This window comes from Molossus molossus, unplaced genomic scaffold, assembly GCF_014108415.1.
Source record: "Molossus molossus isolate mMolMol1 unplaced genomic scaffold, mMolMol1.p scaffold_m16_p_21, whole genome shotgun sequence".
NCBI lineage: Eukaryota > Metazoa > Chordata > Mammalia > Chiroptera > Molossidae > Molossus > Molossus molossus.
In genome coordinates this window covers 16,995,920-17,006,116 of record NW_023425357.1, presented here as the reverse complement: position 1 = coordinate 17,006,116, position 10,197 = coordinate 16,995,920, and the positions used below count along the sequence as shown (strand labels likewise).

Below are 10,197 nucleotides of genomic sequence, written 5' to 3'. Positions count from 1 at the left end.
CTTTTTAAAAATTATTTTTGCATTCTGCACACTGACATAGAGGTAAAAAAAAAAATGACTGAAACATAAATAGGAAAGAATTCTTTACAATTAAATCCACAAGTGTATACATTTTTCTTACGTGTCAGTGAAAAATCACCAACCATTTTGAAATATGACAAACTAAGATCTCATAAAAGAATACATCCAAGTATGGAAAGCACTGTACTCTTGATGTCTTCACATCCTTCTCTTCTGTGTGCTTATGTATAACACTCTGTTTCCTTGGATGAATGCATCCCCAGACTTACTCTTCCATTGTCCATATACATAGTCTTCCATCTGCTCCAAGGCTGTGTCTGCGTAGCCCTCCAGGCAAGCCAGGATCTTGCTGTAATCCAGTCCAGAATTCACCACCACTGCTCATCTGATGATTTGCTATCAGAAGTCACTGGGGATTTGCTCTGGCAGGTGTAGACTCATTTTAACATCCCGATCAGAAATTTGGGAGGCAGGACACCTGCACTGTAATCCCAGCTCTGCTACTTAACTAGCTTGCACCTTGGATAACTCATCATTTTACCTCTCAAGGCTTCAGGCTCCTCAGCCTGTAGCTGGGACCTGAGATTCTCAATCTAGGCACCCCACAAGCCGAGCCTCCATGCACCCTAATTCTTTATGTTACTCTAGCTCAGTGGAGTGTAGGAATCTTGGTAGAAAGTTATTTTTCTGAGTACCTGGAATATATACGTAGTCCTGTAGTCTTCTGACATCCATTGCTGCTGATGAGAAGTCTGTTGTCAGTCTAATGAGTCATTCCTTTGTGGTAATCTCTCATTTCTTCCTGATACCTTTAAGATTGTCTTTTCATATTTAATGTTTTGTAGTTTTACTACAGTGTTAATTTGTTTTTATTTGTCTTGTTTAGGACTCAGTGTGCATCTTCAATGTGAGGACTCATGTCTTAGTTCTGGAAATTTCTTAACTATTACATCGCAAATTTATCTGTTTTTCATCTTCTGAAATTCCCCTTATATGCATGTTGGATCATCTTGGACCTTTTCTTTTCTTTTTAAAAATTTTTTTATATGTTTTATTGATTTTTTTAGAGAGAGAGGAAGGGAGAGAGAGATAGAAACATCAATGTGGGAGAGAAACATCGATTGGCTACAGCCCCTTACTGGGGATCAAGCACAAACCTGGGCATGTGCTCTGACTGGGAATTGAACCCGGACCCCTCAGTCTATGGGATGACATTCAATCCACTGAGCCACAACATCTGGGCTCATCTTAGACTCTTCATTCTATCCTCTAAGGGCCCCAGTTTTCCGTATTTTCCTTGTTTCTGTATCTCTGTGCTGCATTTCATGAAATTTCCTCAGGTGTATTTTCCAGTTTTGTAATCCCCTTACACCACAACTAATTTGCTATACAATCCATTCAATAAACTTATTTTATACTGCAATGACTTTTTTATTTCCTTTGAAACCTGTCCTTTATTTTCAAGTAATACTTTTTATTATGCCTTCTACTCCTTCTTCTATGTCCTTCCTAATTTTATTATTTATTTATTTTTTATTTTTTTATTTTTTTTATCCACACCTGAGGACATTTTTCTATTTTTTGTTCAGGTAGAGTGGGAGGGAGAGAGAGGAACAGAGAGAGAAACATCGATGTGAAAGGGACACATTGAGTGGCTGCCACCCGCATGACCAACCAGGGCCGGGGACAAACTGCAACCGAGGTACATGCCCTTAGCGGGAACCGAACCCGGGTCTCTCGGGACCGCAGGCCAACGCTCTAACCACTGAGCCAAACTGGCCAGGGCATGTCCTTCCTAATTTTAAATACACGTATTATGTAGTCTTTTCCAAATTTTTCTAATATTTCTAGATCTAAGATCTCCTGCTGATGTAGTGGTTTGCTTTTTTAGGTCATTAATAATTTCTGTTTACCTTGTGTTCATTTGTATCAGGGATTTTTTTTTCTCTGTGGTAATTGTCTTGGGCTGTCGAAGTGTCCATACAAAGTGAGTAGGAGTAAGTTTCTTTCATAGTTCTGGAACAGTTTTTATGTTATTTTCTAGACTTGGGGACCTAGAACCCCTGCATTGCATTCATTTGAATCCCACACCGATTCATGGCTCCAGCTAGAGTTTTGCTTCTCAAAGGAGACTTGTCACTCCCACCACTAGAGGATGGGAAGCTTCATTGTATTTCTTGGGTCAGCTTTATAAGTTGCCTTTGTAAGGGGCCGTCCTTTCCAGCCCTGGGCTTTGCGTACCACGGTCAGTTCCAAATCACCACCTCAAGGAGTCCAGCACACATATCCTGCTCCTGTATTTTGTCCTAATTCCGAAGCCTGTCTCAGTCTCTCTGGCCTGTGACCCTGACTGAGTGCCTCCATGGCCCCAAGTGACTCGATTCGCAGAGTATCTCCTGGACTTTCCCTCAGTGGAAACCTCCCAGCTTCACCATATCCCTTCAATCCCAGCTTCCCTTTCTTGCCCCAGGTTCTGTGACACAGTTATACCCCCAACCCCAAAGGAGGCCTACAGCACAGACCCCTCAGACAGACAAGCATACCCTACAGCTCCCAAGAATCCCCGATTCTGACCAGTTATCGTCTCTTCAGTCCATGACCTTCTAGCCCCCAAACCATAAAACAGGTTGGTTGAACCCTGACACTTTCTAGCCATGGGAGCCAAGGCCTTCTGATCCACCTAGATCAGGGGTCTTTGACCTGGAACAATGGTGCCTTCCCAGGGGCTATTTGGCCATGTCTGGAGATATTTTTGGTTGTTGTGACGGGTGGTGGTGGTGATAAAATGCCACTGGCATTTAGTAGACGGAGGCCAGGGATACTGCTAACTGTTCTACAATGCACAGGACGGCCCCCAATCACAGATGAAATGTCTTTCTAGCTGCTGTTGAGAAAATCCGATGACTGCTTCTTCCTCGTCTCAAAGTGCGCCCCGACGCCTCAGGGGCTGAGCCCTGTTTCTGTGACGGGCTGGAGAAACAGAGGGGCCCTAGGACCTGCCGCAGGCTGAGGGTGGGTATATCTGGAGGAAGGGTGGATCTCACGGGACACAACGAGCACCAGATGCCCCACCGCGCCCAGCTTCCCCCGGAGCCCGGCTGCGTCCAGGGGCCGGGACGTGTTCTGTATCTGCCCTACCTGCCCGGGCCTCCTGCGCAGCTCCCTCCCCTGTGCAGGCCGCACGCACGCGCCGGCAGCACAGTCCTGTGTGATGTGGGGAGCAGGCGTGTGGTCGTTGGAGCAAGCCAGGCCCTCCTGGGGGTGGTGAGGACATATCTCTGGTGCCATCTTTCCTGTTCTGATAAATAACTGATCTGTGGTTGAGGCAAGAAGGTCACCTCTGCCCAGGGAAGCTCAGGAGCAAACCACTTGTGACCGGTGGGAAGAGCCCGGGTGGGGGCAGCGGGAAGTCTGCCTTCCCTGGCCACCGGGCTGCTGGCGACAGATTTCAGAAAAGGGAAGTGCTGCGCTGGGGCAGCGTTTCCTGTGGTCGAGGCAGTCAGGGCATCAGGACTGGCGGGGCAAATCAGAGGGCGGTTGCTCTAAGCCAGGAGGGGGCGAGGTGAGCCTCCCCTGGTCAGAAGGCCTGGGCCAGGGGGACCCTGGCCGGGCACAGTCTGCCGCGGTCCTTCATGGGTCAGGTCTGGGGGATGGAAGGGCTTAGTACAATGTCCATGGGACACTGAGTCCCCTGTCTGGGAGCCTCTGGGGCTCCACTCTGCCCTTGGCGTGCAATCCACCGGGCCTGGTGATTCGCTCCTGGCCTCTCCCTGTCCCCTGACGCTGCCTGTCCGGCGCCTGCACAGGCGGGCCCTTCTGCCAGAGCCCTGCTCCTCCCACCCTCCAGGTGCTGAGAGGAGGTCTGAGCCCCTTCCCCTTGGGAAGCCCTCAGCCCCTGGCCTGGGTGCTCGGGAGAACCCCCGTCCCCCCTGCAGGAAGGCCGGAGCCCCATCGCCTGTGTGAGCCTGCCCAGCTCCTGATGCGCCTCAAGTGGGCAGCTTCCTGCTCCCTTTTCTCTTGTGAGGGAGGATGCTGGAGCAGAGGCGTAGGACTTAGGGAGTGGTCGGGCCTGCGCAGCTCCTGGGGCCCAGCTTCCCTCCTGCAGCATCACAGAGCATGAGCCAGAGTCTAACCCCAGAGGAGAGCCCAGCCTGGGAGGAGAACGGAAGGAAGGGCTGGACTCCCTGCTCTCCTGGTTCCTGCCACCGCCCTCCGTGTGGAGTCCTGCCTGCATCCCCGACTGTCCAGCCTCACTCCAGCCCCACCAGACCCCATCTGGACACGAAGAAACCCAGGGGGACTACTCTGTCCCTTTTGCCTTGGCCGAGCCCCCCCTTCTGGTGAGGCCTGTGGACAGGGGGCTTGGCTCAGTCGCCCCCACTGTGCAGTCCACAGTCCCCGCGTGCTCCCCCGGAGGCTGAGGGCCAGGACTCCCTGGGTGGGTGTGTGGCGGTGGGGCTGGAACGGCTGCTTCTGCCTCTCTGGTCTCAGCTGGGCCTGGGCCTGGCAGAGGAATCAGCAAGACCAGCACCCTGCCCGGACACACTGTGTTCAGGCCACGTGAGCAGTGCCCAGAGAGGGCCAGGTCATCCCTCCTCTCCCCACCCCCGTGCTTTCCCCTCTCTCTTGACCCGGGGTCACCTCTTCTCTCTCTCTGTCTCTTACTCAGTCTCTTCTATTTCTGTTCCCTCCAGCCCCCTGGCCCCCAGTCCCGCTCTGTATATATTTGTACATCTGTCAGTCTGTCTCTCTGCTGCTCTCCGCTTTTCCCCTCTCCTTATCATTCCCATCACCCCACCCTGACCCTGGCTCCTCTCTGTCTGTCTCTGTTTCCCTGTCTCCATGCTCCATCCCTCCCTCCCTCCTTCCCCTCTCTTTCTCTCCCTCCACGCACACCCCCAACTCTGATCATCTTTATTTTTTCATTGATTTTTTTTTTAGATAGAGTGGAAGGGAGGGAGAGAGAGAGAGAAAATCAACGTGAGAGAGAGAGACGTCGATTGGTTGCCTCCCTCATGACCCCGACAGAGGCCGGGATTGAACCTGCAACCCTTTGGTTCACAGGCCGACACCCTAACCTCTGAGTCGAACTGGCCAGGGCCCCTGATCACCTTCAGCCCCCCTGTCCCTTGGCTGCGGCCTTGGCAGCACCTGCCGGGCATTTCTTAGTTGCCCACGGGTCCTCCTCCTGTTATCAGTTGGAAATGAATCAGATTAGGAAACGGGGGAGTGGGGTGTTATCGCCGGGTGCACACGGGGCTCTCAGCTAATCTCTGGTGGCCCTGGGTTCGAGAGGAAATGCAGTTGCGACACTGAGCCCTTCTTACCGTCATTGTCATGTCCCTGGCCAGGCGGTGGGGGACATGGGCGTGAGGTAGAACAGGGGAGAGGGCAAGGACGGAGGGCCAGGCCCCAGCCACTCCCAGGTGGGTGCATATCCCACCCACATGTGCACACTCACACTTGTGTACACACCCTGGAGCCTCCTGGACCCTTGCACACCTCCCCCATCACCAGGCCTGGCGCCTCGCCCTTGCATTGCCTTCACATGCCCACCCCCATGCCCCGGCCACGCTCTGGACGAGATGGCTTCTCAGGCCTTGTCCCAGGCACCCTGCCATCCGTTCTGCTTTCAGCAGACGCAGTAGCCCTGCGTCTAAACAGCTGACTGACCAGCCACGCTCCTGCCCAAGCCCTCCCGTAGCTTTCGGGATCCGCTGTCCAGTCCCCACCTTCACGGGACCCTTCAGCTCCTGCCCCACATCTGCCCTCGCCTCCCTTTGCCCTCCAGCTCCCTTCCCTCCTGCCACGCTGGCCCTGTCACCCCTCCTCCATGCCCCGCTGTGCAAATGCTGTTCCCTCCGCCCAGAGAACTCTCCTCCACCAACCCACCATCCGGCGACCCTCCTAGCGTTGCTCAGAGCATCGAGGGTCCCCTGCAGTCCCTGGTCGCAGCAGCTCCGGCCCCCTGTGCTGTGCCCTCACACAAGGGTTCTTCTGTCCCCACGGGGAGTGATTTCCTGTTTACTGCCCACCTCTACCAGCTGTGGGCGTGAGGAGGAGACCGAGTTCTCCATGGTTCAGTGCCTGGCCTGGGACCTGGTCACTGTAGACAGTGGTTGAGGTATAAACACACCCAGAGACACTGACACCTGAGTACACACTGAGAAACACACAAACACATCCACAGACACTGCATGGAAACCCCCACGGAGGTGGACACAGCCAGATTCACACACATGGCCCCGAAAACCTGCGTGTGCAGAGGGACAAAAGGCTGAGACACACATGTGCCTACTGTTTCCTATGGGCTCCCTGCATCTCATTAGCTGATGGGTGCCCCAGTGACACGGCTCCTGTGCACCCCCGACCTGGCTCCTCAGGTGGGGTCCTCTGTCTGTGTGGGCCTCCTGCATCCTGTTGTCATGGCCTTGGCTTCGAGACCCTCTTCCCGGGTCACAGGCTCCCCAGGCAGGATCCGTGGGGCCCTGGATGTGGTCTCGAAGGATTAGTACTTACAACAAGTAGCTTCGGGCCCGATGCGTAGGATTACAGCCAGGATCAGCTAGCCCCTCTGGTTAGCACAGGCATTTTAAAGAAAACTTACAGTTTAGGGAAAGGATTGGATGAGCACACGCAAAACTAAAGCGTGGTATTGTTCTCAGTAATGTTTTACTTTCGGAATCACTGCTAAAGCTAATCCAGGTCAGGGTTCCAGCTGGAAATAGGCAGGCGTGGAGGCGGACGGAGGTGAGGAGCCGGGCCGGGGAGAGGGACAGTGGGCCCTGGAGGGGGTGGAGCGGGTGGTTGGGCAGAAGGCAGGGGGACAGCAAGCACGGCCTGGACACGGAGAGGCCTTACCTGGCTTCATCTGGGGGCAGGAGTGGGTGGGGCGTCTGGCCAGAGGAAGCCAGAGAGCTGGGGTGCAGAGACAGGCCTGCATGCCCTGCACAGGAAATGGGGCTCTGAGGCGTCGGGCAGCTCGTTCAAAACACCTACAGGCAGCTTCTTTCTTTCTGAGATGGCTTTTCACCACCATCACTACCCAGCTGAGAAAGCGGTGGAGCCTCCTCTGGGGCTGCCTGTCTCCGCGGGTCCCTGTTCCGGTCCTTGCCTGGTGAGAGCCTGCTTTTCTGCTGTCACCAGCCCCTGGCGAGGGAGAACCAGAGCCACGCACACGATGCACCAGGCAGGGGGGATGACATGAGGGAACATCTCCCTGGCTACCCACAGTCTGACCCTCCACCAGCCAGACACACTCTCCCCCAAGAAGGGTGTTGTGGAATTCTCCTTCCGAGGCGGCCCTAGCAGCTTCTAGGTCCCTCGGTCCTGTTTTCCAGTTCCGTGATCAGACCTCGCCTTTCCCCAACTTTGCCACCGCACCGGCGGGACCCGTGTGCTTGGGGCAAAGGCCTCTGCAGCACCCAGGTCTCCGTGCACTGTGTCCTCGTCCCCCGGGGGCTGGTGGCTGGCCTGGCGTCTCTCGGATGGAAATACTGAAGACTCCTTGGCTGATCTGAGAAACGTGAGAACAGGGCTGGGAAAATCGGCCGTTTTTGTGGTTTGGGGGTTTGAGCAAGTTTCACAACTGATCTCCCAAGAACATGGTCCAGTCAGATGCGCTCCCGCCCGGGGGCCCAGCTCCCTGCTGGCAGTGGTGCTGACCCACCGCCTGACTGGGTCGCCGTGGGGGGGCGGCGAGGCCGGGGCGGGGGCTTCACGGCCTGCCCTCCTACGCTCCCCACGTTCCTCCTTTGGGACCTGAACACAAGGAGCTGAGAAGATGGAGCCTTTTGGGTATTCTTGTGGTTTCTACCTCATCCTTCAGGGTGGGGAGAAGCGTCCACTCGACACCCACACTCCCATCCTGCAAATCTTTCTCAGATGTCTCTGAGGCAGCTGTACCCTTAAGCGTGCATTTGCAGGGACATAAAGTCCAAGAACTTCCTTTGTTGCCATAATCTGGGGCTGGGGCTGGCCAACGGGAGGTTCTAGAGGGACCTGCTCTGGGGGCGCGGGGAGAGAGAGAGGACCCCGGGAAGCCACACCCAGCCTACCCCGGGTCCCCAGTCCTCCTCGACAGAGAGCATCCAGCTGGGGTGGGGAAGGGGTCCTCAAGGCCCAGCCCTGGCCCCAAGTGGCCTGGTTCCCCAGCCTGTCCTTCCACTCTGGGAAGTCCCAAGCTGCCTTTGGCCAACCAGGGGCAGAACTGAAATTGGTGACATCTGCCTCTCTGGCCCCTTGGCTCTCCCCTCCCGCCCACTCGCCCCAGACTCTTCCTGCGGGAGCCTGCAGGCCTCGCTGCCCGAGTGAGCGCGGCTCCCCTGTGCCCTTCACACCTCCCACCCAGCCCGGCCCTGCGTGAGCCACACTCTCCATTCCTGGTGGTTGTGTGTGACTCTGCACCCTACGTCCTGTGCTCCGGGCCACGAGGCCTAGGGCCCTGCACATCTCAGGCATCCGTCTCTCAAGGACCAGGCGGGGTCATTCCTGCCCACGGACGTGGTGTGAGGCCGTGATGGGCACCAGACGGAGCCCTGGCTTTCGAGACAAGTGGGGGCTGGGGAACTTCCACATCCCACAGGGCAGCTGGGAAAATAGAGCTGGGGCTGGGAGTCACCAGACTCACAGCCAGGGAGATGGCCAGTCAGGCACTCAGTCACGGGAGTGGTCGGGTGGTCACTCAGACATGGTGGGTCAAGGAGAGGCGGGCCAGCCCTGCAGAGTCCTGCGTAGCAACCGTCAAGGGCCAGACAGAGGCTCTGAGCAGAGCCACGGAACCCTGTCATGAGAACCAGATGAGCCTGGACAACTGAACACATCCAGGCGGACAGTTAGCCAGGATGTGAGAAACCCTCAGGCATCCACCCTTTGGGTCAGTGTGGCTGGGCAATGAGGCTGCCCATGTCGGGGTCAGGCAGAGATGCCCAGACAGGGCTGTTGGGCTGGGCCCAGGAAGCTGGGTGTTCTGGGTGCATGTGCTGGGTGCTCGTGTCCCCCTTCCCGTTCCCTATCCATATACCCCCCTCCCAGCTTCCTGTTTCTGTTTTGGGGCCACAGGAACTTCCTCTTCTCATCACAGTTCAAAATGGCTTGCTGGTCTCAGTAGGAGGCCCAGTATGGGGAGAGTCATCCCGGCCCAAGGGACACCCGCAGAGGGAAGAACAGGGGGCTCTGTGTCCCTGGGAGGTGGCAGGGCCCACCGAGGTGTGAACGTGGCACTTCCCACAGCGCTCCTGCTGGCGGTCCTGACGTGCCCCTCCGGTGCCCTGGGTGGAGCGTCCGGTGTGAGCACCGCTCAGGGCCAAGGGGGCTGGTCCTGCTGGAGTGATCTCGAGTTGTCACTCTGTCCTCTTCCTGCCTCAGACAGAGGGCACAGAGGACCTCTTGCCCTCCCTTTCTTCCTTGGTCCATGGTGCACGCACGCACACTTACACGCGGGCACACATTCACGGGCACACACACTGGCAGTGAAGGCCGGGCCTGGCCTGGGCATGCCCTTGTGTGTGCATACCTTGATGAGCGTGTGCGGGGTCACGTGGGATGTACACACGTATGTGTGAGTGTGCAGGTCTCTGGGTGAGCGTGCATCTGTGTGTGTTTGGGGGAACCATCTCTCTCCTCCCAAGCACATCCTGCGCCTGAGCAGGACTTCTCCCTCACATGAAGCTGAGCGGTGTCCTGTGAGTACCTGAGCTCATTCTCAGGGTGCGGCTGGGTGAGTGGGCTCCCCTTAGCCCAGTGACTCCTTGGGAAGCATGGTCATGCACAGGGCCCAGGGCATGGGAGGCAGCCATGAGGTGGGCTGCCAGGTAGGGTGCACTGGGCAGCTTGGTTGCCACCTTGATCCTCTGGGATGTAAGGCCCATAAGAGGGGCACCCTGAGAGCACCCTGGGCCTGGGGTGGGGCACAGAGGTGAGGCGAGTATGGGCAGAGCTGCTGAGAGGCCGAACTCATGCCCACCTCCCACCTTACCCAGCTGGCCCCAGATGGAGCTGAGGATCCAAATGCTTCCTCGCAGGGCCTGGGGCCGGGGACAAGGTCAGGATCCCGCCGAAGCTTCTGTCCAGCATTTCCCAAGCACTGCTCTGAGCAGGGTGTCTGCTTTGAGGTCGGAGGACCACCACGGTCACTTACGGGATGAGCAGCCGGAGGCCGTGTGGTCCGGAGGCTGT

The 10,197-nt window shown here is 56.3% G+C and overlaps 1 pseudogene; it reads right to left on the bottom strand.

Annotated features, from left to right (window-relative positions):
* Positions 1-219: 219 nt before the first annotated feature.
* Positions 220-462, bottom strand: LOC118638969 (annotated as a pseudogene).
* Positions 463-10,197: the final 9,735 nt, after the last annotated feature.